Genomic DNA, 25,045 nt, shown 5'->3' on the forward strand with positions numbered 1-25,045 from the left:
GTGCTATGTGTCGATCTTTTATACAGTACTAATCTGTGCATCTAGCCAATAATGGCCCTAGGGGGCCAGAGTCAAACTTGATTGACAGGTGAAATGACTTCCAAATAAGTTTCAGACAGGGAGGACTTGTGACCATTCACAATATACACACTCCAGAGAGGCAGGGAAACCCTGTTTCCTCCACATATACCAGCTAAATTTTAGAAGCTCTTAATTGTTTTAATCATAGCTGATACACACTCAACACAAAGCAAACATAAACAAATCACAGATGTACCTTAGTGACAAGAAGTAAAGGGCTTCTGCTTAATTTCTGAAATGTTCTTATTTGAATTGCTTTTGGGAAATAAAACCAGAGGAACAGTTGCATTTATGTTTTAAAAACAGTTTTTAGCTGATAAATATTGATTATTCTTCAATTACAATCTTGTTTTCTCCTTGTACTCACTTGTGTTATTTAATTGTGTTTAGTAGATAATGTTTAGGTCTAATACTCAAATATAAACAACTTTATGGAAGCAAAACTTTTCCAAATGTCTCACACGTTCTCTTCTCTTTCACATTACTTCAACAGCTTTGCATTAAATGAAGAATTCCATGATATGTCTGTGATATTGACACCACTCAAGTCATTCCCATGCCACAGAGTCAGCCCTGGACATTAGATTTGACCCTCATAATTTCAGCCTTGCTGCTGTTATTGGGACATGCTTGTTATTTGTTATTTTTAGCAAACCTGAATGTCCAATACACAGAAATTCATATACTCAAAATTTAACACTCACTTTATCATATTGTCATGTCAAGAGCATTTATATATAGGATGGTAAAAATAAAGTTCAAGGGACTTGCAAAGATTTTGGCTTCAATACTGTTAAAGAACTTGAACACAAAGTTGCCAATCCAGTGCAGAGTTGATGGAAAAAACATCAAGAATTGCTGGATGAACTCAGACAATCTCATAGTGTCCTTAGGAGGTAAAGAAACAGTATATTGCCAACATTTCAGTTTTGAGCCCTTCTTCGAGGAGTTAAACCTGACAAAATGTCTTAATTGGATAGGAGAAGAGGAGGTGAGAGGTGATTTTGGATCTGTGAAAGGAGACAAAGGGAAAAAGGAAAAAGAGAGAGTTGGGATAATGGGGAGGAGGAAGAAAAAGGGAGGGTGGGGAGGTTTAGTGGAAGCCGGAGATCAATGTTAATGCCATCTGGTTGAAGGGTGTCCTTACAGAAGATAGGGTGTTGTTCCACCTATTTGCAGTTGGGGTCAGTCTAGCAGTGAATGAGGCCATGGACAGAAATGTCAGAAAAGGAATGGTTTTGAGAATTGAAATGGGTGGCCATTATTGCAGTGGACAGAGCTGAGGTCCTCAACAAAGCAATCTCCCAGTCTGTGCCAGCTCTCTCTGATGTAGAGGAGATCACAACAGGAGTACCCGATGCAGTAGATGACCCCTACAGATTCACAAGTGAAATTGTGCTTTACTTGGAAGGACTGTATTGGGTACTGAATGGTCATGAGTGAGGACACATGGGTGCCAAGGCAACATTGGTGGGAGGGAGGAGTGGGCAAGGATGTCCCTGTGATAGGCGGACAGGTGCGGAGAGGTGAATATGTGTCTATTGGTGGGATCACATATTAGGTGGTGGAAATAGCAGAGGAGGATATGTTGAATGCGGAGGTTCATGGGGTGGTAAGTGAGGACAAGGCTAATCCTGTCCTTATTATGCATGGGAGTGTAGAGTGCCAGGGCAGATGTGTGGGTAATGGAGGAAATGTGGTGAAGGCTGAGATGATGGTGGTAGAGGGAAAGCCATGTTATTTGAAGAAGGAGGACAACTCTGATGATCTGTCAAGTAAGTCCTCGGCCTGGGAGCAGATGTAGCAGAGAGAGAGGAATTGAGAGAATGGAATGGAATCCTTACAGGGGACAGGGTGTGAAGAGGTGTGGTTAGGGTAGCTGTGGAAGTTGGTGAGTTTGTAGAATATATCTGTTGAGAGGATTACAAGCTCCCATTTCATTTGGTGTGAGTATCACTTTAAGGACTAGTACTGGCTGAAACCATTCACAGCTGTAGAGAAACTGGGTGGCAACAACTAGTACAGACTATACCCAAAGCTGGTAATCTAGAAGAAGAGAAAGAACGTGCTGCTTTATCTAGGGGCACAGGTGGTGAGAGAGTCATGTGAGTGGAAAACTGAAGGAAACAGCATTTATTATTGACTACCAGCCTGCTCATGGAACAGTGAGGTGGAGTCACTCTGTATGAAATGGAAAATTTGGCTGATTCTCCCTGTCAGGAGAATTATTGAATCTCACCGTGACCAAAGGAAAGATCACTTTGACTGACCCATACTTGAGTTTTGGAAGCACGAGAATTGTTGCTTCGGATCATGTCCAAAGCGATTGTTATTTTGATTGACCCATACCTGGGTTTTGGAAGCATCGTGGAAGTAACCTGTTTCATTTCCCCTACACAAGGAAAATGGGAGTTGTGGCAACCATTCTTCTGAAAGGATATTTCTCAACAAGAAACTCGACAAGGATTTGTGAGTTTTGGGTAGTCCGGTCATTCAGTTTCTCCCATGATTACTTCTACACATCAATTTAAAAGTTTGTATTTTGACAAGGTTTCCTCTCCAACAGTTAAATCTACTGGAGTGGTCCTGGACTGCACAGGCAATGGAAAAGTTCACTGGGCATACTTTGAGCACTAGCATACAGACCATGTGCGGATGCACAAAGCTCTCAGTACTACCACTATTGAATAGTCATTTTATAACTTTCACATTGACAGCAATGTCCATTATTGAGTGCCGGAGTTCTTAGCGGATGTTGCCTGACACTGTAGTTGAAGCTAGGACTGAATTGGGGTCCAATTCTCTGCTCCCAGCTGGCAGCGGTGAGTTGCAGTTTGATGGTGCATTTCAAGAGCTAGGACTGTGGAGGCATCATTATCTGTGTGGTTTGGGTTGGCGTGGGGAGCGACGAGTGTGGCTGTACATGTACATGTTGACTGCATTTTCAGGTTGGCGAGGCGGAAGTGATGTGTTCGGTGGAAGTAGGTGGAAGTAGGTGGAAGTTGGCCGGTCCAAGATGACAGAGCCCGTGGGAAGCATATGGCGGTGGCATGGTTCGACGGCCCGGCCAGAAGTGATGTCACCTGGTGTGGGCAGAAGTGATGTGCAGAGTAATGGCGCTCCCCTATACTCACATGTGGAGATGGCCAGAGGGTCGCGGGAGGCTTATGGCTGGTTGCGGAGGGCTGCCACACTCTTGTGGGGTTTGGAGAGGCACACCTTGGAAGAATGGCCTTTCTTAACACACTGGGAGCAATACAAGTTCCTCACCAAAAAGTTCTTCCGCAATCATCTGTCAGACCCACACCAGTTCTTGTAGTACTTAAAGTGGCGGGATGCATCGGTAGCGGCGATCACTTCTTCATAGAAGGGGCCTTCAGTGGCAGAAGTTGTCTGTGTTGGCCAAGCTGAAGGGGACTGCAGGCGGGCATCGAAGGCTTCTGCATGGTAAGCTGCAGCTTCCAGGGAACAGACCACATCGATGACCTTTGTGAGGGAAGCATTGATTTCTTGCAGCAGTCTCTGTCGGGTAATCTTCGACGCAGACCTCACACACACACATCCCGTATGAGTTGTTCCACTTCCCAGCAGTCACCCCAGTCTTGGCTATGCTCACGCAGTGCCCCAAGGTAAGCGTCTATTGTCTCACCCTGCAGTTATAGCCTGGTGCTAAGCAGATACCTGGAGGAGAGTATATTCACTGGCGGGTGACTGGTAGATGCTTTCCAGGATGGCCATACTTGGTGCCATCACAGATCACCTGGAACATGAATGGGCCCAATTTCATGCGCAGTACTGTGAGTTTCTTCTGGTCTGAGATGATGACCTCAGCCTGAGTGTGGATGATTGTCCCGTTCGCATGGTTTCTGATCTCAATGTGTACTGGAGCTTCCGGGCTTTGGGGGTTGGCATCCAGCTTCTCTATGCTGAGAAACTTTTCCATGGTACTTTAAAACTAAGCTAATTAAATTGTGATGCACTGCAGTGTGAATAAACAGGCACAAACAGCAAAAGGCTCTACTATAGCCTTTAATTAACATAAATCTTGCACAACAGGGTCTGTATCCTTTCTGGCTCCATGTGCACTACTGCCTACACAGGGGGTGACGTTAGCCTTTATGTGGGGTCGGTGATTGGCAGGGAGTAGGTGGAACCAGTTTCCCAAGTTATCTCCCTGCAGGTACATTGGATTGGCCCGTGCAGTTGGAAGTGTGGGAGTGCGAACAGGCACAGGCATCCACCAATAGCCTAGTAGTTATATCACCACAGTACCTGAAATACATTGCTGGGGGTGGTATTGGTACAATAGGGATATTTAAAAGACTCTTAAATAGGTACACCAATGAATGAAAAATAGAGGGTTATGGTTGTGAGGTAGGGAAATATTAGATTGTTGAGGGGTAGGTCGGCACAACATTGTGGGCCGAAAGGCTTATCCTGTGCTATGTTTGAGTATAAAGTACATCAGATCACGAAAGAGGCCATGTGACTGCTTATCTTTCATTCTTTGATTACTGCTTAATCTTAAATATTTCTTCAGAATATTGCAAAGCACAAGTAAGTTTTTATGTTGTTCTTTATGAAAGAATGCCTCTAAATGTCAACCAGAGATATCTGACAGAATGTCTGGATAATCCAGAACTAAGTACCTCGTATCTAGATTCCAGTTGTTACCCAGTTTGATTGAATAGCCAATGACAAACTCATGTCAGTTGCATTAAATCTGCCAATGGTTTCTCAAATTTGATAATGAACAAATTTCATCCTGAAAGATTAGCTCAGCCAAAATAAATCTTCCCTAAGCAAATAGAGTTTTTAGATTTTCACCAACAGATTCACTGATAGACCACATAGAAGGAACAAATAAATAATAATTCCCTTAAAAAAGGGGGAAAAAAAGGAATATCATATTTACTTTTTCATATCAAATGAGGAAGTTTTGAATAGTTTTATAGTTACATTTGTAACACTGGAAGGTCATTGAACTTGTAAGATTAAAAAAAAACACCTGTATTAAAAATTAAGAATGAGGTAGATGATGAAAAACCGAAAATGCCAGAAGTGCACAGCTGGTCAGGTAACAGCTGTGGTGAGGAAACAGGGTGAATGTTTCAGGTCACCAATCCTTTATCTGAAATAAAAGTGAGAACAGAAGTGTGATTTAACTTAAAGAAGGGGCAAGGACTGCAGCTGAACGTATCTAAAATAAAAGAGATTGCTGGAAATGTCTAGCAGATCAAGTCACATCCAAAGATTTAGGAGTGACGGTACATCGTTCCCTGAAGGTAGAAACTCACGTGAATAGGGTGGTGAAGAAGGCTTTTAGTATGCTGGCCTTTATCAATCATTGCATGGAATATAGGAGTTGGGAGGTGATGTTGAGATTGTATAAGACGTTGGTGCGGCCTAATTTGGAGTTTTGTGTGCAGTTCTGGTCGCCTAATTATAGGAAGGATATAAACAGAGTGGAGAGAGTGCAGAGAAGGTTTACCAGAATGTTGCCTGGGTTTAAGCATCTGGAGTATGGGGAGAGATTGGACAGATTGGGTCTTTATTCTTTGGAGCGTAGAAGGTTGAGAGGGGATTTGATAGAAGTATTTAAGATTATGAAAGGGATAGACAGAATGGATGTGGATAGACTATTTCCGTTAAGAGGAGGAAAGTTTAAAACAAGAGGACATGAGTTAAGAATTAAGGGGCAGAGGTTTAGAGGTAACATGAGGGGGAACTTCTTTACTCAGAGAGTGGTAGCTGTGTGGAATGATCTTCCGGGAGAAATAGTGGCGGCGGAGTCAATTGTATTATTTAAGAAAAGGTTGGACAGGTATATGGATGAGAAGAAGATGGAGGGTTATGGGCATTGTGCAGGGAGGTGGGATTAGAAAGGGGTGTTTGGTTCGGTGTGGACTAGAAGGGCCTAATGGCCTGTTTCCGTGCTGTAATTGTTATATGTTATGTTAAAGAGAGAAAATCTTGTGTTCACACTGTAGATGGATGAAAAATTAGAATTGGGCAGTCTGACCATAATAATTTCTTTGTAAATCAGTATGTTGGAGCTGTGAACATGTAACTTTAGCACTACACTGCCAAACACAAGAATCAATGCTAACTCTCTCTTGCCAACATCCTAATATAACTAAACCCCTAATTCTCTTCAGGTTTCCAAAGGCCAGACTACAGAGTCACCACTCCAATGACCCAGGTTCAATGTTGATCCAGGTGTTCTTTGTGTCACTACATTGGTTTCCTGTGGCTCCTTCAGTTGATACTCGCATCCCAAATCCATGGGGTAAATTGGCCTTCTCTTCCCTATCTCCTAAACATGTTGTTATTTGCTCCCACCACTAGACCAGGCAGCCCATTCCTATCACTCTCTCTGCAAAAGGATTTGCCGTGCAAATCTCCTTTAAACTTCTTCCCTGTGTCAAGTTACATGCATATCTTGTAATATAAAATGGGTTCATCCCATGAAAAGATTCTGACTGCACGGTCAATAGCTTTCACAATATTGTAAACTTTTATCAGGTCTCCCTCAGACACCAAAGCTTCAGAGAAAACACCAAAGTATAACTGAACACTCCTTAAAACACATACCCTTTACTTCTGGCCACAGGCTAGTACTTTCCCATGAGATCCAGGCTGATTTTTTTTTCATTACCATCTTTGAACTTAAGGAATTGTGATCACTATTCCCAACAGTCTCTCCCACTAGAACTCTGCTCCTCTGGCCAGGCTGATTTTCAAATATAAACTCTCTTTTCTTTTGTTCACCTTTTCCATTCCAGCATGGTCTTGGGAAGGGTTGAGACTGTCATGTGACAGCACTGCCCCCTACCTAGTCAGAGGACACACCAGCTGCCAATCAAAGTTTGTTCCGCCCCACCTATTAGTGCACACCTTGCTGTTGGTCTCTTGTAAATTACCTGGACTGCACTCTCCAGCCTGCCTGTACTTGGCCTTGGGTCATTGGCTGTTGTAATTAGGTTAACCCTCCTGCCACTGAGCTATTGGCCCCCCAGAAAATGATGTGGGCTTGTCCTTCCAGCACTACAAAGGTGCCATGTGTTCTTTATTTTCTCTCTTTGCCAGGTTGGGATCCCCCTGCTTCACTCCAGGCCTACAAATGTGGAAGGGTGCTGGAGAAACTGTTGGTAAAAGGGTTGGGAGCATTTAATTGGTGTCCCTTGTAGCATAGGGCCGTGCCTGCACTGAGTCAAGAGGTGATGGGGCATTGTAGTGATTTTTCCCTCATCAATGTATATACCAGTTTATTGTGTGTGTGTGTAGAGGTTTGCCTAACGTATCGACCCTGTTGTCCAGTTTTCATTCCTGAAATTAGCGTGTGCTTTGTACCTCAACTTTGGTCTAGTTCTTAACCTGTGGGACCCACGTGAACCTGAAAAACAAGCACTCATTTCAAATCCCTTCCCCCATCTGGCCCAATCTCCTTATTTTTTCCTATTTGTATTCTATCCATCACTCACTAGTCTAAAAACATAGATTTAAAACCCATTCTGGTTCCATTAACCAATCACAAACATCCACCAAATTGGGTAACTTCTCACTCAGCCTGCCCTTCTGTCCCTTCGCCCATTTGGCTCCATTTGCTTTTACTCATACCCCATCTCACCAGGTTCCACTTATCCTCACTGATGGATTAACTACCACCTAGACATCAAGGCAGAGCTTTAATAAGGCCCCCCAGGGTTGGTGTCATGGGAGGGGTGGAGGACATTCGCAGGCCATACCCAAAATCCCCTCCTTCCAACTCTTTCTCTCACTCTCTGGCTTTCTAGCTCTTGCTCACACTCACTTGGAGTTAAGTGTGCCACAGCTTGTTGGCTGGTTTAGTGGAATTTTTCCAGACTCCGTAAACTTAAGGACAAATCTGTGCATCGTGGTGGTAAATTTAATTTTGTAAGAAAATAGTGAGGCCAGTGGGGGAGGGGAAATTATGTTTAATTGGTTGCAGTTCTAATGCTTGTGTGTTTTAAATGGAAAATTCAGCTGTTTAAATTGGAACATACCCACATTCATCATATAACCATATGATACCACTTACAGCACAGAACAGGCCAGTTCGGCCCTACTAGTCCATGCCATAACAAATCCCCACCCTCCTAGTTCCACTGACCAGCACCTGGTCCATACCCCTCCAGTCCTCTCCTTTCCTCTCCATGTAACTATCCAGTCTTTCCTTAAATGTAACCAATGGTCCCGCCTCAACCACGTCTTCTGGAAGCTGATTCTACATCCCTACCACCCTTTGCGAAAATAAATTTCCCCTTATAATTTTCCCCCTTCAATCTTAAACCATGCCCTCTCGTTTGAATCTCCCCCACTCTTAATTGAAAAAGCCTATCCACATTTACTCTGTCTGTCCCTTTTAAAATCTTAAACACCTCTATCAAGTTCCCCCCTCAATCTTCTACGCTCCAGAGAAAAATGCCCTAGTCTGCACAACCTTTCCCTGTAACTCAAACCTTGAAATCCTGTCAACATTCTCGTGAACCTTCTCTGCACTCCCTCTGTTTATATCTTTCCTATAATTTGGTCACCAAAACTGTACACAGTATTCCAAATTTGGCCTCACCAATGCCTTGTACAATTTCATCATAACCTCCCTAATCTTGAATTCAATACTCCGATTTATGAAGGCCAACATTCCAAATGCCTTCTTCACCACACCATCTACCTGAGTATCAGCCTTGAGGGTACTATTTACCATAACTCCTAAATCCCTTTGTTGCTCTGCACATCTCAATAGCCTACCATTTAATGCATATGACCTATTTAGATTTGCCTTTCCAAAATGTAACACCTCACACTTATCTGTATTAAATTCCATCAGCCATTTCTCAGCCCACACCTACAGCCTTCCTAATTCACCTTTTAATCTACGGTAATCTTCCTCACTGTCCACAACACCACCAATCTTTGTATCATCCACAAACTTGCTTATCCAATTCTCCACCCCTACTTCCAGATGGTTAATTTTTATAACAAACAATAGTGGACCCAGGACCGATCCCTGAGGAACTCCACTAGTCACCGGCCTCCAATTGGACAAACAATTTTCTACCACTACTCTCTGACACCTCCCATCCAACCATTGCTGAATCCATTTCACTACCTCCTTATTTCTACCTAATGCCTCCACCTTTTTTCCTAACCTCCTGTGGGGAACTTTGTCAAAAGCTTTACTAAAGTCTAAATGGACAACATCCACAGCTTTCCCTTCATCAACCTTTTTTGTAACCCCCTCAAAAAACTCAATCTACCCCTGACAAAACCATGCTAATTACTCCCAATCAATCCCTGTACCTCCAAATATTTGTAAATACCATCCTTCAGAACACTTTCCATCAACTTGCCCACCACAGACGTCAGACACATGGGCCTATAATTCCCAGGTTTACGTTTGGACCCTTTCTGAAACAACGGAACCACATGCACCACCCTCCAATCCTTTGGCACTACCCCTGTGGCCAGTGACATCCTAAATATCTCTGTTAATGGCCCCACTATCTGTTCACAAGCCTCCCTGAGTGTCCTTGGGAATATTTTGTCCGGTCACGGAGATTTATCCAGCTTTATCTTTTTCAACACAGCCATCACTACCTCCTCAGTTATCCTTATATGCTTCATGACCTCCCCACTATTTTTTCTTTACTTCAACTGCTTCAATATTTTTTTCCCTAGTGAATACTGAGGCAATGAAATCATTCAAAATTTCCCCCATTTCCTTTGACTTCTCACTCAGCCTGCCCTCGCTATCTACAAGGGGTCCAATTTTATCCCTCACTAATCTTTTACTTTTAATGTACCTATAGAAACCCTTTGGATTTATTTTTACTCAGTCTGCCAAAGCCTCTTCATGCCTTTTTTTGGTCTTTCAAATTTCTTTCTTAAGATTCCTTCTACACTCCTTGTAGCCCTCCTTCAAATTCTCAGCTCCCTGCTCTTTATACCTCTTGTACACCTCCCTTTTTCTCCTAACCAAATTTCCAATATTCCTTGAAAACCAAGCCTCTCTATGTCTTCCAGCCTTTTCTTTAATCCTCACTGGGACATATCTACTCTGTACTCTCAAAATGTATTTTTTGAATATCCTCCATTTTTCATTTACATAAGATAATTTTGTGTGGTTGTGTATCAAATTTGGTGGAATAAGCCAATCAGTTAAGAGGATTTTAGTCAATATCATATTGGATGTCAGTTTCAATCTTTAAAGCTGTTCTATGCTTTGCCATTCTTTTGGGTTAGTATTGCGATTTCACTGTTCATTTTGAAGAGAATGGGTGAAATAATTGTAAATGAACACTCTCCAGTCTCTTCCCCTCACCCTCACTCTCATTGACACCTTTGTTCTCTATGGATGCTGACCAACCCATGAGGCCCCTTCAGCTTTTCCCAGGCAGCTGGACTACCCATATTTTCCCCTCCCTGCCCACCCATCAGCTACTCACCTTGATCCACAGTTCGTTGGCCGCTCTGTTCGGATCTACATTGATGAACCAAGGACCTCTGACCCCAGACAGCACATCCCCCTCTGGCTGCCAGTGGAAGCGCAGAGCATCCTCAACACAAAATGTGGCATAAGGAAGACTCTTTGGCCCACAATATTTGTACTGTCTGAAGATCTCGTTCTGCACTGTATTATCTTCCATTTCAGTTCAAGAGTTTATCTCATCCAACATTCTTCCCCTCACATACCACCTTAAATAATATCTTACTAACTAACCACAGAGCACCTGAAACATAGAAACATAGAAGATAGGAGCAGGAGTAGGTCATTCAACCCTTCGAGCCTGCTCCGCCATTCAACGAGATTATGGCTGATCTTAAAGTTCAGTACCCCGTCCCCGCCTTCTCTCCGTAACCTTTAATACCCTTATACTGAAGAAATATATCTAATTCCCTCTTAAATATATTTAATGAACCTGCCTCTTCTGCCCTCTGTGGCAATGAATTCCACAGATTCACCACCCTCTGGGTCAAGAAATTCCTCCTCATCTCGGTCCTAAATGGTTTGCCTATTATCCTCAAACCATGGCCCCGGGTTCAGGATTTTCCCATCATTGGAAACATCCCATCTGCATCCATTCTGTCCAGTCCTGCCAGAATTTTATATGTCTCTATGAGATCCCCTCTCAATCTTCTAAACTACAGGGAGTACAGTCCCAATTTGCGCAATCTTTCCTCATAAGTCATTCCTGCCATTCCAGGTATCAGCCTGGTGATTCGCCTCTGCACTCCCTCCATTGCAAGAACATCCTTCCTTAGATTCTTCTTCTTTGGCTTGCCTTCGCGGACGAAGATTTATGGAGGGGGTAAATGTCCACGTCAGCTGCAGGCTCGTTTGTGGCTGACAAGTCCGATGCGGGACAGGCAGACACGGTTGCAGCGGTTGCAGGGGAAAATTGGTTGGTTGGGGTTGGGTGGTGGGTTTTTCCTCCTTTGTCTTTTGTCAGTGAGGTGGGCTCTGCGGTCTTCTTCAAAGCAGGTTGCTGCCCGCCAAACTGTGAGGTGCCAAGATGTACGGTTTGAGGCAATATCAGCCCACTGGCGGTGGTCAATATGGCAGGCACCAAGAGATTTCTTTAGGCAGTCCTTGTACCTCTACTTTGGTGCACCTCTGTCACGGTGGCCAGTGGAGAGCTCGCCATATAACACAATCTTGGGATTGTGTTATATGGCGAGACGTGACCCACCCAGCGCAGCTGGATCTTCAGCAGCGTGGACTCGATGCTTTCGGCCTCTGCCATCTCGAGTACTTCGACGTTAGGGATGAAGGCGCTCCAATGAATGTTGAGGATGGAGCGGAGACAACGCTGGTGGAAGTGTTCTAGGAGCCGTAGGTGATGCCGGTAGAGGACCCATGATTCGGAGCCGATCAGGAGTGTGGGTATGACAACGGCTCTGTATACGCTTATCTTTGTGAGGTTTTTCAGTTGGTTGTTTTTCCAGACTCTTTTGTGTAGTCTTCCAAAGGCGCTATTTGCCTTGGCGAGTCTGTTGTCTATCTCGTTGTCAATCCTTGCATCTGATGAAATGGTGCAGCCGAGATAGGTAAACTGGTTGACCGTTTTGAGTTTTGTGTGCCCGATGGAGATGTGGGGGGGCTGGTAGTCAAGGTGGGGAGCTGGCTGATGGAGGGCCTCCGTTTTCTTCAGGCTGACTTCCAGGCCAAACATTTTGGCAGTTTCCGCAAAACAGGACATCAAGCGCTGAAGAGCTGGCTCTGAATGGGCAACTAAAGTGGCACACAATACTCCAGGTGTGGTCTCACCAAGGCCCTGTACATCTGCAGTAAGGTATCCTTGTTCCTATACTCAAACCCTCTTGATATGAAGGCCAACATACCATTTGCCTGCTGTATCTGCATGCTTGCCTTCAGAAACTGATGTACAAGTACCCCTAGGTCTCTCTGCACTTCCCCATCTCTTAACCTATTGCCATTCAAATAGTAATCTGCCCTCCGGTTTGTATTACCAAAGTGGATAACCTCACGTTTATCCACATTGTAGTGCATTTGCCATGTATTTGCCCAGTCCCTCAATTTATCCAAATCACACTGGAGCTTCCTGACCCTCTCTTCTGTGCACACAACCCCTCCTAGCTTAGTGTCATCTGCAAATTTGGAGATATTACATCCTATGCTCTGTAGTTAGTAAGGGATTATTTAAGTGGATGTGTGAGTATAAAAATAAAGGTGGAGAATCACTGATCTAACTAAATTTGACATGAATAAAGTTCTTGCCTCCACCAGCTTGTCCAGAAGTCAACAGTGGAGCAACTTCCAACATAGCTGGTTACTCTGTCTATCCCCTACAGGAAAATAAATTTTACATGCACATTGGGAACAAAGGATGAGTCACCGAGTGCCATGCACAACTGGGATCATTGACTATTGGACGTCATGAACTTTGGGAATAAGGCCACTGGGTACAAGACATATTGGATGGTATGCTAATAAAGTCAAACAGCCCATTAGCACAAATAGTCAATGCACTATGGTCTTCTGGGCTAATCCCATCTCCCTGCATTTACTCCATATCCCTCCAAGTCACAACTGAATAAGAAATTAATACTTTAATTTGTTATTTTTGTTTTCATGTTATCTAATTGCATCTCAGAAAGGAAGTTTTTATTTATTGATAACTGAGTGTTGTAATAGCTTGAAATGATGTATGTATATTTTAACTTCTATATTTGATTAGCAAATTTGAAAGCATGATTTAATTATTAAAATGCATGTCATATAAATTTTAAAGAGATTTGCTTCCAACTGATTTGGGTGGCGGGGGTGCTTTGAAAGGATTTAATTCTGTGGAGGCGTGGTTCAAATGTTGTTCTTTTCAATCTTTCGGTGATGTAACAGGTCATCCCACACTGGTGATTTCTTTGCAAGTAGCCAGCGGGAGGAAATGATACAACTTGGCAAAATAAGAATTTTAAAGATTGGATGATTAATGATGTGTTGTGGTACGCCATTAGACAGGCGAACCGGCTGCGCTTGTCACGCATGTGGCGGGGTAGCCGGCCAAAATGGCGCCGTCGGGGGTTTCCTCCCGACCTCGGCACAGGGCTCAGAAGCCCGCGCTTGCGGTGACCAGCTAGGTCCAGGCTGGGAGTACAAGACCAGCCAGGCAGCCTGCAATAAATCAGTTTTTGCTCAATGAACTCAACCCGTCTGGTTGTGTGATCCTTCAGTTAGTAGTGTAGCCGCCGCTACAATTGGTGACCCCGACTGGTTCAAATATCTTTGAACCCAACATGAATGACCCTTTGATCAACGCTATAGCCATCAAACCTTGACTTCTGGGTTCAGGAGCCGGAGACCTGGTTCAGCCACGCAGAGGCTCAGTTTGACCTCTGCCAGATTTCATCGGATTCGACAAAGTTTTACCATGTGGTCACCGCCCTGTACCAGGCCACCACCAAATGAATACTGCACCTCATTCAGCACCCACCAGCGGAAGATACGTATGGGTCCATCAAGCGGATGCTCACCAGCTCCCTTGGCCTCTCCAGGCTCCAGCGTGCCACTCAGATGCTGTGCCTTGACACCTTGGGGATCAGAACTCCAATCGAGTTGATGAATGAGATGCTCGCGCTCATGGGCGATCACACCAACTGACCACTCTTCGAGTGCATCTTCCTCAACCATCTGCCTGAAGACATCCAGCCCTTACTGTCCCAGGAGAGCTTCATCGACCTAGGAAGGTCACTCAAAAGGCTCAGGAGCAATGGCTCAAACGATTCTCGAAGGGCTCAGCAGTCCAGAAGGTTATGAGTCACAGGCATGACCACACCAAGCCTTCCCCTAGTGCTGCAGTGGAACACCTGGCCCCTGCAGGGGCCTCAAAGAGCATAGCCAGAAGCATGACATCCACTTCAGGCCTCTGCTTCTTCCATCAGTGCTGGGGAGTCAAGGCTCAGAAGTGTCATCAGCCCTTCTTGTTCCAGGGAAACAAGCAGGCTGGCATTTGTTAATGGCTGCAGTGGCAGGCAAAGAACACAGCCTTCTCTACCTGCAGGATTCAGTCAGCGGCCAATGCTTCCCTGTCGACACCGGGGCTCAGATCAGCGTCATCCCGGCCACAGCCATCGAGTCCTGGAACCGGCCTCGAGAACCTCCCTTCCATGCAGCCAATTCAATGGAGATCTGAAAATATGGAGACAAAACTGTCCACTTCCAGATTGGCCAGTGGAAGTTCTTGTGGAGATTCATAGTTTTGTCCCTTCCAACCGCCATCCTGGGTGTCGACTTCCTCCTCGCCCATGGACTCCTGGTTGACATTAGAGGTAGGTGACTGGTAGACCCCCGTACCTTCCAATCCGTTCACGTCAATTTCTCCCGCACAGAGCAGCTGCAGAAGCCAAAGGTCAGCATGCCCAAGGATGAGTTTCAGCGTATCCTGGATGAGTTCCCGTCCCTCCTCAAGCCACAGTTCTCCACTGCCTCACCATGCCATGGGGTGTTTCATTACATCCCACCCAAGGCCTGCCAGTCCACGCCAAGGCACGCCGTCTCCCGCCGGATCAGCTCCAGATAGTGAAGGAAGAGTTCTCGCATCTGCAGGAGCTGGGGATCATTCGACGCTCCGACACTCCTTGGGCCTCACTATTTCATCTGGTCCTGAAAGCCTCCGGCAGCTGGCACCACTGCTGAGATTATCGATGGCTTAATGATGTGACAGTACCTGACCGTTACCAGATTCCTCACATCCTGGACTTTACGGCCAACCTGGATGGCACAAGGGTATTCTCCAAGGTCGACCTGGTGCACGGGTATCACCAAATCCCGGTGCACACCAAAGACATACGCAAAATGGCCATCATCACCCCCTTCTGCTTGTTTGTGTTTCTACGTGTGCTGTTCATGCTCAAGAGCACCGTCCAGACCTTCCAGCACCTTATGGACACAGTGGGCAGGGATTTGGATTTCGTATTCATTTACCTGGACGACATCCTTGTCCCCAGCAGAGACCAGGCACAACACAAGTCTCACCTGCGCACCCTCTTCTCCCGACTGGCTGACTTTGGCCTAACGATCAATCTGGACAAGTGCCAGTTTGGAAAAGAGTCCATGCAGTTCCTGGGCCATACCATCACAGCCGAAGGAGCCACACCTGCCGCTACGAAGGTCGCTGCAATCAGGGAATTCCCATACCCGGACAACCTCAAGGGGCTACAGGAGTTTGTGGGTATGGTCAGTTTCTATAACTGCTTCATTCTAGGCACTGCGCGGATCATGCAGCCGCTCTTCAACCTCATCGTGGCTAAAGATAAGACACTCGCCTGGACTCCAGTGGCCAGCAGGACATTCGAAGCCACGAAAGATGCCCCCGCGAAAGTTACCCCGCTCATCCACCCACGCACCGACCTGCATATGGCGCACTCCATCAGTGCCTCTGCCACAGCCGTCGGCACTCTCCTGGAGCAGCAGGTGAACGGACAGTGTAAACCACTGGCATTCTTTAGCCGACTTCTTCACCTGCCAGAGGTCAAGTATAGCACTTTTGATCATGAGTTGCTGGGCATGTACCTGGTGGTGCGTCATTTCCACTATTTCTTGGCGGGAGGCCTTTCATCATTTTTACCGACTACAAACCCCTCACTCAGGTGCTCGCTATAGCAAGAATCCCTGGTTGGCCCACCAACAGCGTCACCTCTCCTTTGTGTCGGAGTTCACCACCGACATTTGGCACAAGGTGGGGAAAGACAATGTGGTCACTGATGCACTCTCACGCCAGCCATTTGCATGCTGACACCCGGCCCCGACTTCAACCAGCTCGCCCAGGACCAGAAGTCCGACGAGGAGATACGAGCCTTCAGGATGGCCATCATGGGCCTGCAGTTTCAGGACCTCCCAACTCCTCACGATGACGGTACCGTCCTGTGCGAAGTCTTCATGGACACCCCGTGACCAGTGGTTCCCCAGCAGTGGCGCAGGCAAGTCTTACACCATATCCATGACCTTTCCCACCCTTCCATCAGGTCCACGGTCTGTATGGTGGCAGAACATTTCATCTGGCACAGGCTTTGGAAGCAAATTACAGACTGGACCAAAACCTACACCCATTGACAGCTTTCCAAGGTACACAGGCACACCAGGGCACCCGTACAAGGTTTCGAACATGTCCAGGAATGGTTCAGCCACATACATGTGGACATAGTCGGACCCTTACCCATTCCCCGAGGTAACCATTGCCTTTTCACAGTGGTAGACCGCAACACTCATTGGCCCGAGGCGATCCTGATGCCAGATGCCTCCACGAACTCCTGTTCCCAAGCACTTTTGAACGGTTGGGTTGCCTGGTTCGGCATCCCGAACCACCTCACCAGTGATCGGGGTGCCCAGTTCACCTCTACACTCTGGGCACAGCTCGCCAACAGGCTGAGGATCGAGCTACATCACACCACTGCCTATTACCCTCAGGCCAATGGGCTAGTTGAGCGACTGGACCGCGAACTTAAGTCGTCACTTATGGCCTGCCTCACTGGCCCCGACTGGGTGGACGAGCTGCCTTGATACCCAAAGAAGACCCATAGGTGTCATCAGCCAAGCTGGTCTACGGTGCATCGCTAGCCCTACCTGGTGAGTTTGTCAACATACGTCACAACCCCCAGCTGTCACCGCACGTTCTACTTCCCCGCCTCCAGGCCCAGTTGGACTCCTTCACACCCCCACCGCTGCCCAGACATGGCACACGTGCCTCTTATGTCCCCAGCGAGCTGTACTCCGCAGAGTACATTTTTATCAGGCGGGGCCCATCCACAGCACCTCTACAAAAACCATACGAAGGGCCATACAAAGTTTTTCAGCGTTCAGGATCCACTTTCCCACGGGACATCTGTGGTAAGACGGAACTCTTTACAGAGGACAGGTTAAAGCCAGCCCACCTCGACCCTACTGAACCAGCAGTTGTGGCCCAACCCAAGAAGTGAGGCCACCCGGCGGGGGGCAGTCTGTGTGGCAGCATGCCATTAGGCAGGTGAACCAGCCCCGCCCGAGGAAGGGCAGCTGGCTGAAATGTTGTCATTCGGTGGGGGGGGGGGGGGGTTTCCTCCCGACCCTGGCACCGGGCTTAGAAGCCCGTGCTTGGGAACCCACGTGACGCCCCATTGACGTCGGGGACCCCCAGCACTGTTCTCAGCCAGGTCCAGGCTGGGAGTATAAGACCAGCCAGGCAGCCTGCAATAAACCAGTTTTTGCTTACTGAACTCAACCCGTCTGATTGCGATCCTTCAGTTAGCAGTGTAGCCACCGCTACAGTGTCTTGTTTACACAGAACTCTTATACTGTCATATAGAAATGAATGGGAGGGTTTTAGCAATCTATTTGCTCTGGCGCTGGATTTTGTATGTGTGATTTCACTCTTGTTCCTGACTGAGTCAAAACCAACCGAGCGGGACAGGTGTCTCCAGCAGACAGGGGCAGACTGATGAATTTCAAACCTTGTATTCCATTTACAAATTTGTGTTGTTTATTTGCTAAACAAGCTACGTGTGCATTTATATTGATTTGTGATGCATTGCCAAAGGTTGTTTTATTTGTGTGTCTGTGTAACAGTGTGTGCTTTAACTGCATTATTCTTCGCAGGCCTGTGCATTTCCCTGGTGCTCGCATAGGCAGAGAGGTTCCAGCTGTGTGAGGGGTTATAGGTAATGAAGACAGACATTGATCCCGCACTAAGCAGCCATCACTCTGAGCAGGCCCGTTGTTTTTTTTTATTTCAGTGAACAGGTGAAAGCCAATCAACAGGAACATTTTATATTTTATATTGTGGCTTAGTTCCCTTTGGCATCATTAAAGTCAGATTTCAATTGTTGTATCTCATATTTGTATTGTTGTTTGACGGGCCTCCTTAACTTCCAGGCCCCGAGGCTTCAGCCTACTCAGTTTAATGGTTAATCCACCACTGCCCATCATCTACCAGCTCCCACCTCATCCTTCCTTCTCACCTCTTTATACTGGCCATCTTCCCTCTACACTCCCAGTCCTGATTCCGGGTCTTGAACCAGAAAATTGACCTGCCCTTTTCCTCCACAAATGCTGCTTGGCAAGTTAAATTCCTTCAGCAGCTTGGCTTTTGCTGGTGTCAGTTGATGGCGAAAGGATTAACCTAAAAGTAGGTGCATGACGGTTTGCATTGACTCATTGGGTCAAGCGGCATGCATCCATATTGTCTCTCTCTAACAATTATTTACATGCCTGATACCAGATTTCTCAAATTGTTCAAGTTTATGTTTAATGTCAAATGCACCAAGATGCAGTGATAGTGGTTGCTTTGAGAATAGACTAGCAAAAGTCTCATGCATAAAACAACAAGTAAGATATGGCAGAAAAGAGACACTCTACTCCAAACTCTATCAGTGCAAGCAATCTTTGAGGTGACAGACATGGCATTTCAAGTATACTCTGAAATGCCCTTTAAAAGTGCAACATTGTCATTGGTCCATTGCAATCCCTGTTTCATGATCATTCAAAATAATAAAGTAGCATCAGGGAAGGCAATAAGCACATCAACCTCTGTGATGGGAGCACACAAATGAAGATGGCAAAGGCAGCACAAAACTTCTAAAGCCACTTACTCATCTGCCACATCTGCCTTCCTAATATGGAGTATGCCGATCCAACAAGCGAGTCTTTAACCATATCAAAACTTGCAGAAACTGAAGAGAAAACAAGCCATCCTCAATCACAAGATAAAGGAGCTGAAATAGGCCATTTGGCCCATTGAGTCTGCTCCGCAAATCCATCCTGAGCTAAATGTCCTCACATCTAGTTCCAAATTCCTGCTTTTTCCCCAATATCCCTTTATACCTTGATTAATTAGATACCTGTCAATCTCCCCTTTAAACTCCCCTAATGATCGGGCCTCCACATTTTTATGTGGCAACAAATTACACAAGTCCACAACCTTCTGGTGAAAGAAATTTCTCCTTATCTCAGTTTTAAATGGGTACCTTCTAATTCTGACCATTCCCTCTTATCTTGGATTATCCTACCAAGAGGAACATCTTATTCACTTCTACTCTGTCCAATATTTTCATTATTCAATAAGTTTCAATAATGTTTCCTCTTATCCTTCTATATTCCAATAAATAGAGTCCATGAGCCTCTAAACCACACATGTCAAACTCAGGCCCGCGTGCCAAATTTGGCCCGTGATATAATTATATTTGGCCCGCAAGATCATATCAAATATTTATTAGAGCTGGCCCGCTGTACGCCGCACCAGTATAGCGCATGCACAACTAATACTACAAATCCCAGAATGCTTTGCAAATGCATTGGCGCCGGCCCGTCAGCCCGCTAATCGCCCCCACCTCCTCTCTTTCCTTTCATTAGCATCTGCGACCTGTCGCCGAACTCACATGTAATAAACCCCTTACGAAAAATGGCCAAACGAAAGACAGAAAACAGGACCTTTCAAGACAGGTGGGAGGCGAACTCTGACCCCAGAGCTTGATGAACTTGCATCTAAGAAGAGATGCCAAGTATCTGGTTTAGACCCAGGTGCATCAGAGTAAATCACAGTGTAGCAAGCTAAGCTTGGATTAATATTTTCTTTGGTCAACTTTGTTCATAGTTGAAAGATTGGATTTTCATTGAAGCAAGTTGTTATTTTTTGACTTGTTGGCTTGTGAAAAAAAATACATTTAAAAGGAGCTTAAAGGCTATAGAGAAATATTATTTATTGAATATTTTATTTCTCATTTGTTAATGCTTCTTCTGGAAAGAGTTTAACCAAAACTATTATTAAACATTTATTTTAATAAAAGTTTAACATTACACATGTTGAAGGAAGAGAAAACATGCAGATGTTGTTGAAAATTTTCACTAAATATTTAGTTTGGCCCACGTCTTAGTCCAAGTTTTTAATTTTGGCCCTCTGTGAATTTGAGTTTGACACCCCTGCCCTAAACATTCCTCATATATTAGCCCTTGCATTCCAGGAATCATCCTGGAATCTTCTCTGCACTCTTGCCAACATTATTACATCCTTTCTAAAATAAGGGGCCCAAAACTACACACAGTACTCCAAATGAGGTCTCACCAGAGCCCAATAGAGCCTCATTAACACCACTTAACTCTTATACACTAATCCTTTTGAGATAAATGTCGACATAACATTCATTTCTTCACTGCCGAACCGGCCTTTAGATAGTTAACCTTTAGATTATGCTGCACCAGGGCCTCCAAGTCCCTTCACATTTCTGAATTTTGAATTTTCTCCCCATCCAAATCATAATCTGCCTCTTCATTTCCTCTTCCAAAATATACAACTGTATCTCATCTGCCATTTCTTTGCCCCCTCTCCCAAGCTGACCAAGTCTCTCTGTAACCTGTAATCTTCAACACTTACTACTCCACCAACTATCTTAGTGTCATCTGCAAACTTAACCAAAAAACCATTCAGTCCATAATCTAAATCATTACTAACCAGAACACGATCCTTTTATTCGCACCCGTTGCGTCCTGCATATCAGCCAATGTTCCACCCAATCTAATATCTTTTCTGCAATTCCATGGGCTCTCATCTAATTAAGCATCCTCTTATGCGGCTCCTTATCAAAGGCCTTTTGAAAATCCAAATACACAACATCCACAGCCTCTCCCTTATCCATCCTCCTTGAGATTTCCTCAAAAAATTTCAATAGGTTCATCAGGCATGATCTTCCCTTCATGAATCCATTTTGAAACATACAAGAAGTGCAATAATATTAATTATGTTAGAACCTCGAAAACCAAGGCAATGCGTAAGCTAAGGGTGAAAGGAGATGAGATGAATTGCCCATAAAATATAAGACTCTGCTTGAGTAAGGAATATTGTGGATATCCCAAAGGACAAATGGAGTGGACTAAGAGAATTGCCAATCCATTGCTACTAGTTATGTAATAATCTGTTAAATATAAGTCATGGTCTCTCCCAAATTGCATATAAAAATGGCATATTATGATGTTGAGATTAACGCCAAAGCAGCAATACTATCACATGACTGAAGCAACTGCCCACAAAGATGCAGAGATATCCAAGTGACATGAACTTGACACTTTCTGATATCAGGCTTTAAAGGATCACTCTTGCACAGCAATTAGGGATCACAGCCAGTCACATTTAAATACTTTTATCATTCTCAAATAAAGGAATAAGAAATATATTTTTAAACTATCACTTATTTGTTCCATGAAGTTTACTTAAAGTGTGTGTGCATGTGTGTGCAATTAAGAATTTAAAACATCATTTGTAAACATTTGTAAACCACGATATTTTAATATAGTATAACTGAGTGAATCACAATCCACAAAAATCAAATTATCTTGATTGGTAAAGACATTATGAAGGAGTCAAGGTTTATTATGCCATTACAGTATATAGTTTTGTTAGGTTTAAGTCATGGAGAGAGACAAGGCAGGATTGCATGTTAAAATTCAGAATTGGAGCAAGGCAAACTTTGAAGGTATAAGACAGGAACTCAGATAACATGATTGGAAATGGTTGATTGAAGGAAGAGGAATGTGTGGAAAAGTTTTTAGAAGTGTGTTGACAAGAATCTAGAACATGCACATTCCTGTTAGAGTGAAGAGTCAGACATGCAATACAGGGAAGTTTTGATGTTGAGGGAAATTCAGGCTCTGGATAAAACTCAGAGGAGGCAGAGGGCAGGTATAAGTAGTTAGGATCAAATGTATATCTGGAATAGTTTCAGGTTATGAGGAGCAAGCTATAAAAAGAAATCAGGGGAAAAAAGGGTTGAGGAGATAGTTCTTGCAGATAAGGATAATCCCAAAAGATTTTGCATGAACATAAAGGGGTAATCAAAGAAAAAAAAATGACCTTTCAAGAAATAACAGAAAACAGAGGGTAAAAGTGGAAGATAATTTCTCAGACTAGAGACCTGCGACTAGTAGTGCGCAACAAGGATCAGTGCTGGACCCGTTACTCTTTGTCATCTATGTCAATGATGTGGACAAAAAAGAGGCTATAGAAAAGATGTGCTCAAGCTTGAAAGGGGACAGAGATGTATGAGGATGTTCCCAGGCTAGGAGAACAGACTATTAGAGGTTGAGCAGGCAAGGGCTTTTATCTTTGGTGTGTGTGGTAACCACTGTTGCGCCATGATTGGCTGCTGCCAGATAGACATGCCTCCTGAGACTGATCCTACCCATATCCTTTGCATGTTCCCCTTTCTCTTTGCTTCGGTCGGTCAATGAGATTGATGATAGTTCCTGTCTTTAGTTAATAAAAGCCTGATTGTTTCACAATATCAGCCCTTTGTGATTATTGATGATGCATCAAATTTATTAACTAAAATTTTCAAAAAACAAGCAAGGAACATTACCTGAAACCTTAGAAGGTTGACAGCGACCCCTGTTTGCCGGGTGTCCTGAACATGTTCAAACGATTGACTTGAAGTCAGTGTATCAACAACTCCTGATCTGCCCAGAGGACTGCCAGTAGACGCATTCGAGGTGAATGGCCAACTCTACCACTTCCTCTGGGTCCTTTTTGGCATCATAAACGGGGTCTCAGTTTTCCAGCAGGAGATAGGCCACATGGTGGACTTCTACGATCTACAGGCCACCTTCTTGATAATGTTACTATCTGCGGTCATGATCTGCTGGATCATGATGAGAAACTCAGCAAGTTCCTCCGAGCAGCAAAATGCATGAACCTCTCTTATAATAGTGTGTGTTCCGGACAGCATGACTAGCCATTCTTAGCTGTGTGGTCGAAAATGGCATTATTGGCCCTGACCAAGGCCACATGCATCTGCTGATGGAACTATCCCTCCCACATACCCTTAAAACACTGAAGAGATGCCTTGAGATATTCTCATATTAGGCTCAATGGATCCCCAACTATGCAGACAAGATTCACCCATTGGTCAAAGTGACCACGTTTCAGCCTGTCAGCAGAAGCCCAAGCAGCCTTCAGCAGTGTCAAAGATGACATTGCCAAGGCAACCATGCATGCCATTAATGAGTCCACACCATTCCAAGTGGAGAGTGATGCGTCTGACTTTGCCTTGGCTGCCACACTCAATCAAACAGGCAGTCCATTTGACTTTTTCTCACAAACCCTCCAAGGGTCAGAAATCTGCCACTTATCCATCAAGGAGGCGGCCCAGGCCAACTTGGAGGCTGTATGCCATTGGGGGCACTATCCCACAGGGAAATGGTTTATCCTCCTCACAGATCAGTAAGTGGTAGAATTCATGTTTAATAACAAGCAAAGAGGAAAAAAATCAAGAAAAAATCCTCAGGTGGAGAATCAAACTGTCCACTTACAATTATGACATTCCCTGCCGGTCTGGCAAACTTAATGGCGTTCTTTTCTGAGGAACTTGTGCTAGTGTTCAAATGGACAGACTGCAGGCTCTCCACAATAATCTTTGCCACCCCGGAGTTGCTTAGTTTTTTCCACTTTATCAAATCTTGGAATTTACCATACTCCGTTTAAAAATAATATATTTTATTTAAAATTTTAAATTACATAACATAACTATATCAGTACAAACATTTTGTGATTAAGTAAAAATCATCCTCTCCGACCAGCCCACTAATACCTCCCTCCTGCCTTTACCCACCTACAAAGAAAAGTCAAAGATCATCAGCAAATACAATCCATATTGAAAAGTTTCGGCTGCGGAAGCGGTGACATCCATCAAAGCGGGACGAGAGATCAAATTTTAATTCCAATAGCTTTCAAAGATGGACTTCAAACTTTATCTCTCAAATTGTATGCTTTCTTTTCTAAAGGAATACAAGCTTTAATTTAATTATGCCATCTTTTCATCCTTAAAACCAAATCAGACTTCCATGTAATGGCTAAATATTGTTTTAGAAACAGACAAAGCCAAACTTAAAAATTCAATTTGATACACTGTCAATCTCAACCCTAAAGCAATCGACTTAATACCGCCTAATAAAAATAACAATGAGTCAAAAGGTAAATTCACTTTTAATACCTGCTCTAAAGACAATTTAATTTGTAGCCAAAAACTTTTAACCTTAAGACAAGTCCAAGTCAAATGAAAAAAAGTACAAACTTCTTGACCACATCTAAAACAAATCAGAAAAACTAAGTAGAATTTTTTTCAATTTTTGAGGAGTTAAATATAATTGATGTAAAAAATTATATTTATAACCTTAGTCATACTACCTTTACACAAATTTGAGGAAATCCGGATATGACTAAAACTGTCAGGTCTGCGCTGAATCCAAATCCAAATTCTACCGGCCGGACAAAATGCTTCTGATCAAGGCTACCCGCCCCTTCGAGTGCTTCAGCATTGATTTCAAGGACCCCCCCACCTCCAATCGGAATGTCTACTTCCTTACCATCATCGATGAATACTCCCATTTCCCCTTCACCGTACCTTGCCCAGATATGACAACGGCCACAGTTATCAAGGCCCTCCGGAATATCTTCATGCTCTTTGG

This window comes from Narcine bancroftii, chromosome 3, assembly GCF_036971445.1.
Source record: "Narcine bancroftii isolate sNarBan1 chromosome 3, sNarBan1.hap1, whole genome shotgun sequence".
Lineage (NCBI taxonomy): Eukaryota > Metazoa > Chordata > Chondrichthyes > Torpediniformes > Narcinidae > Narcine > Narcine bancroftii.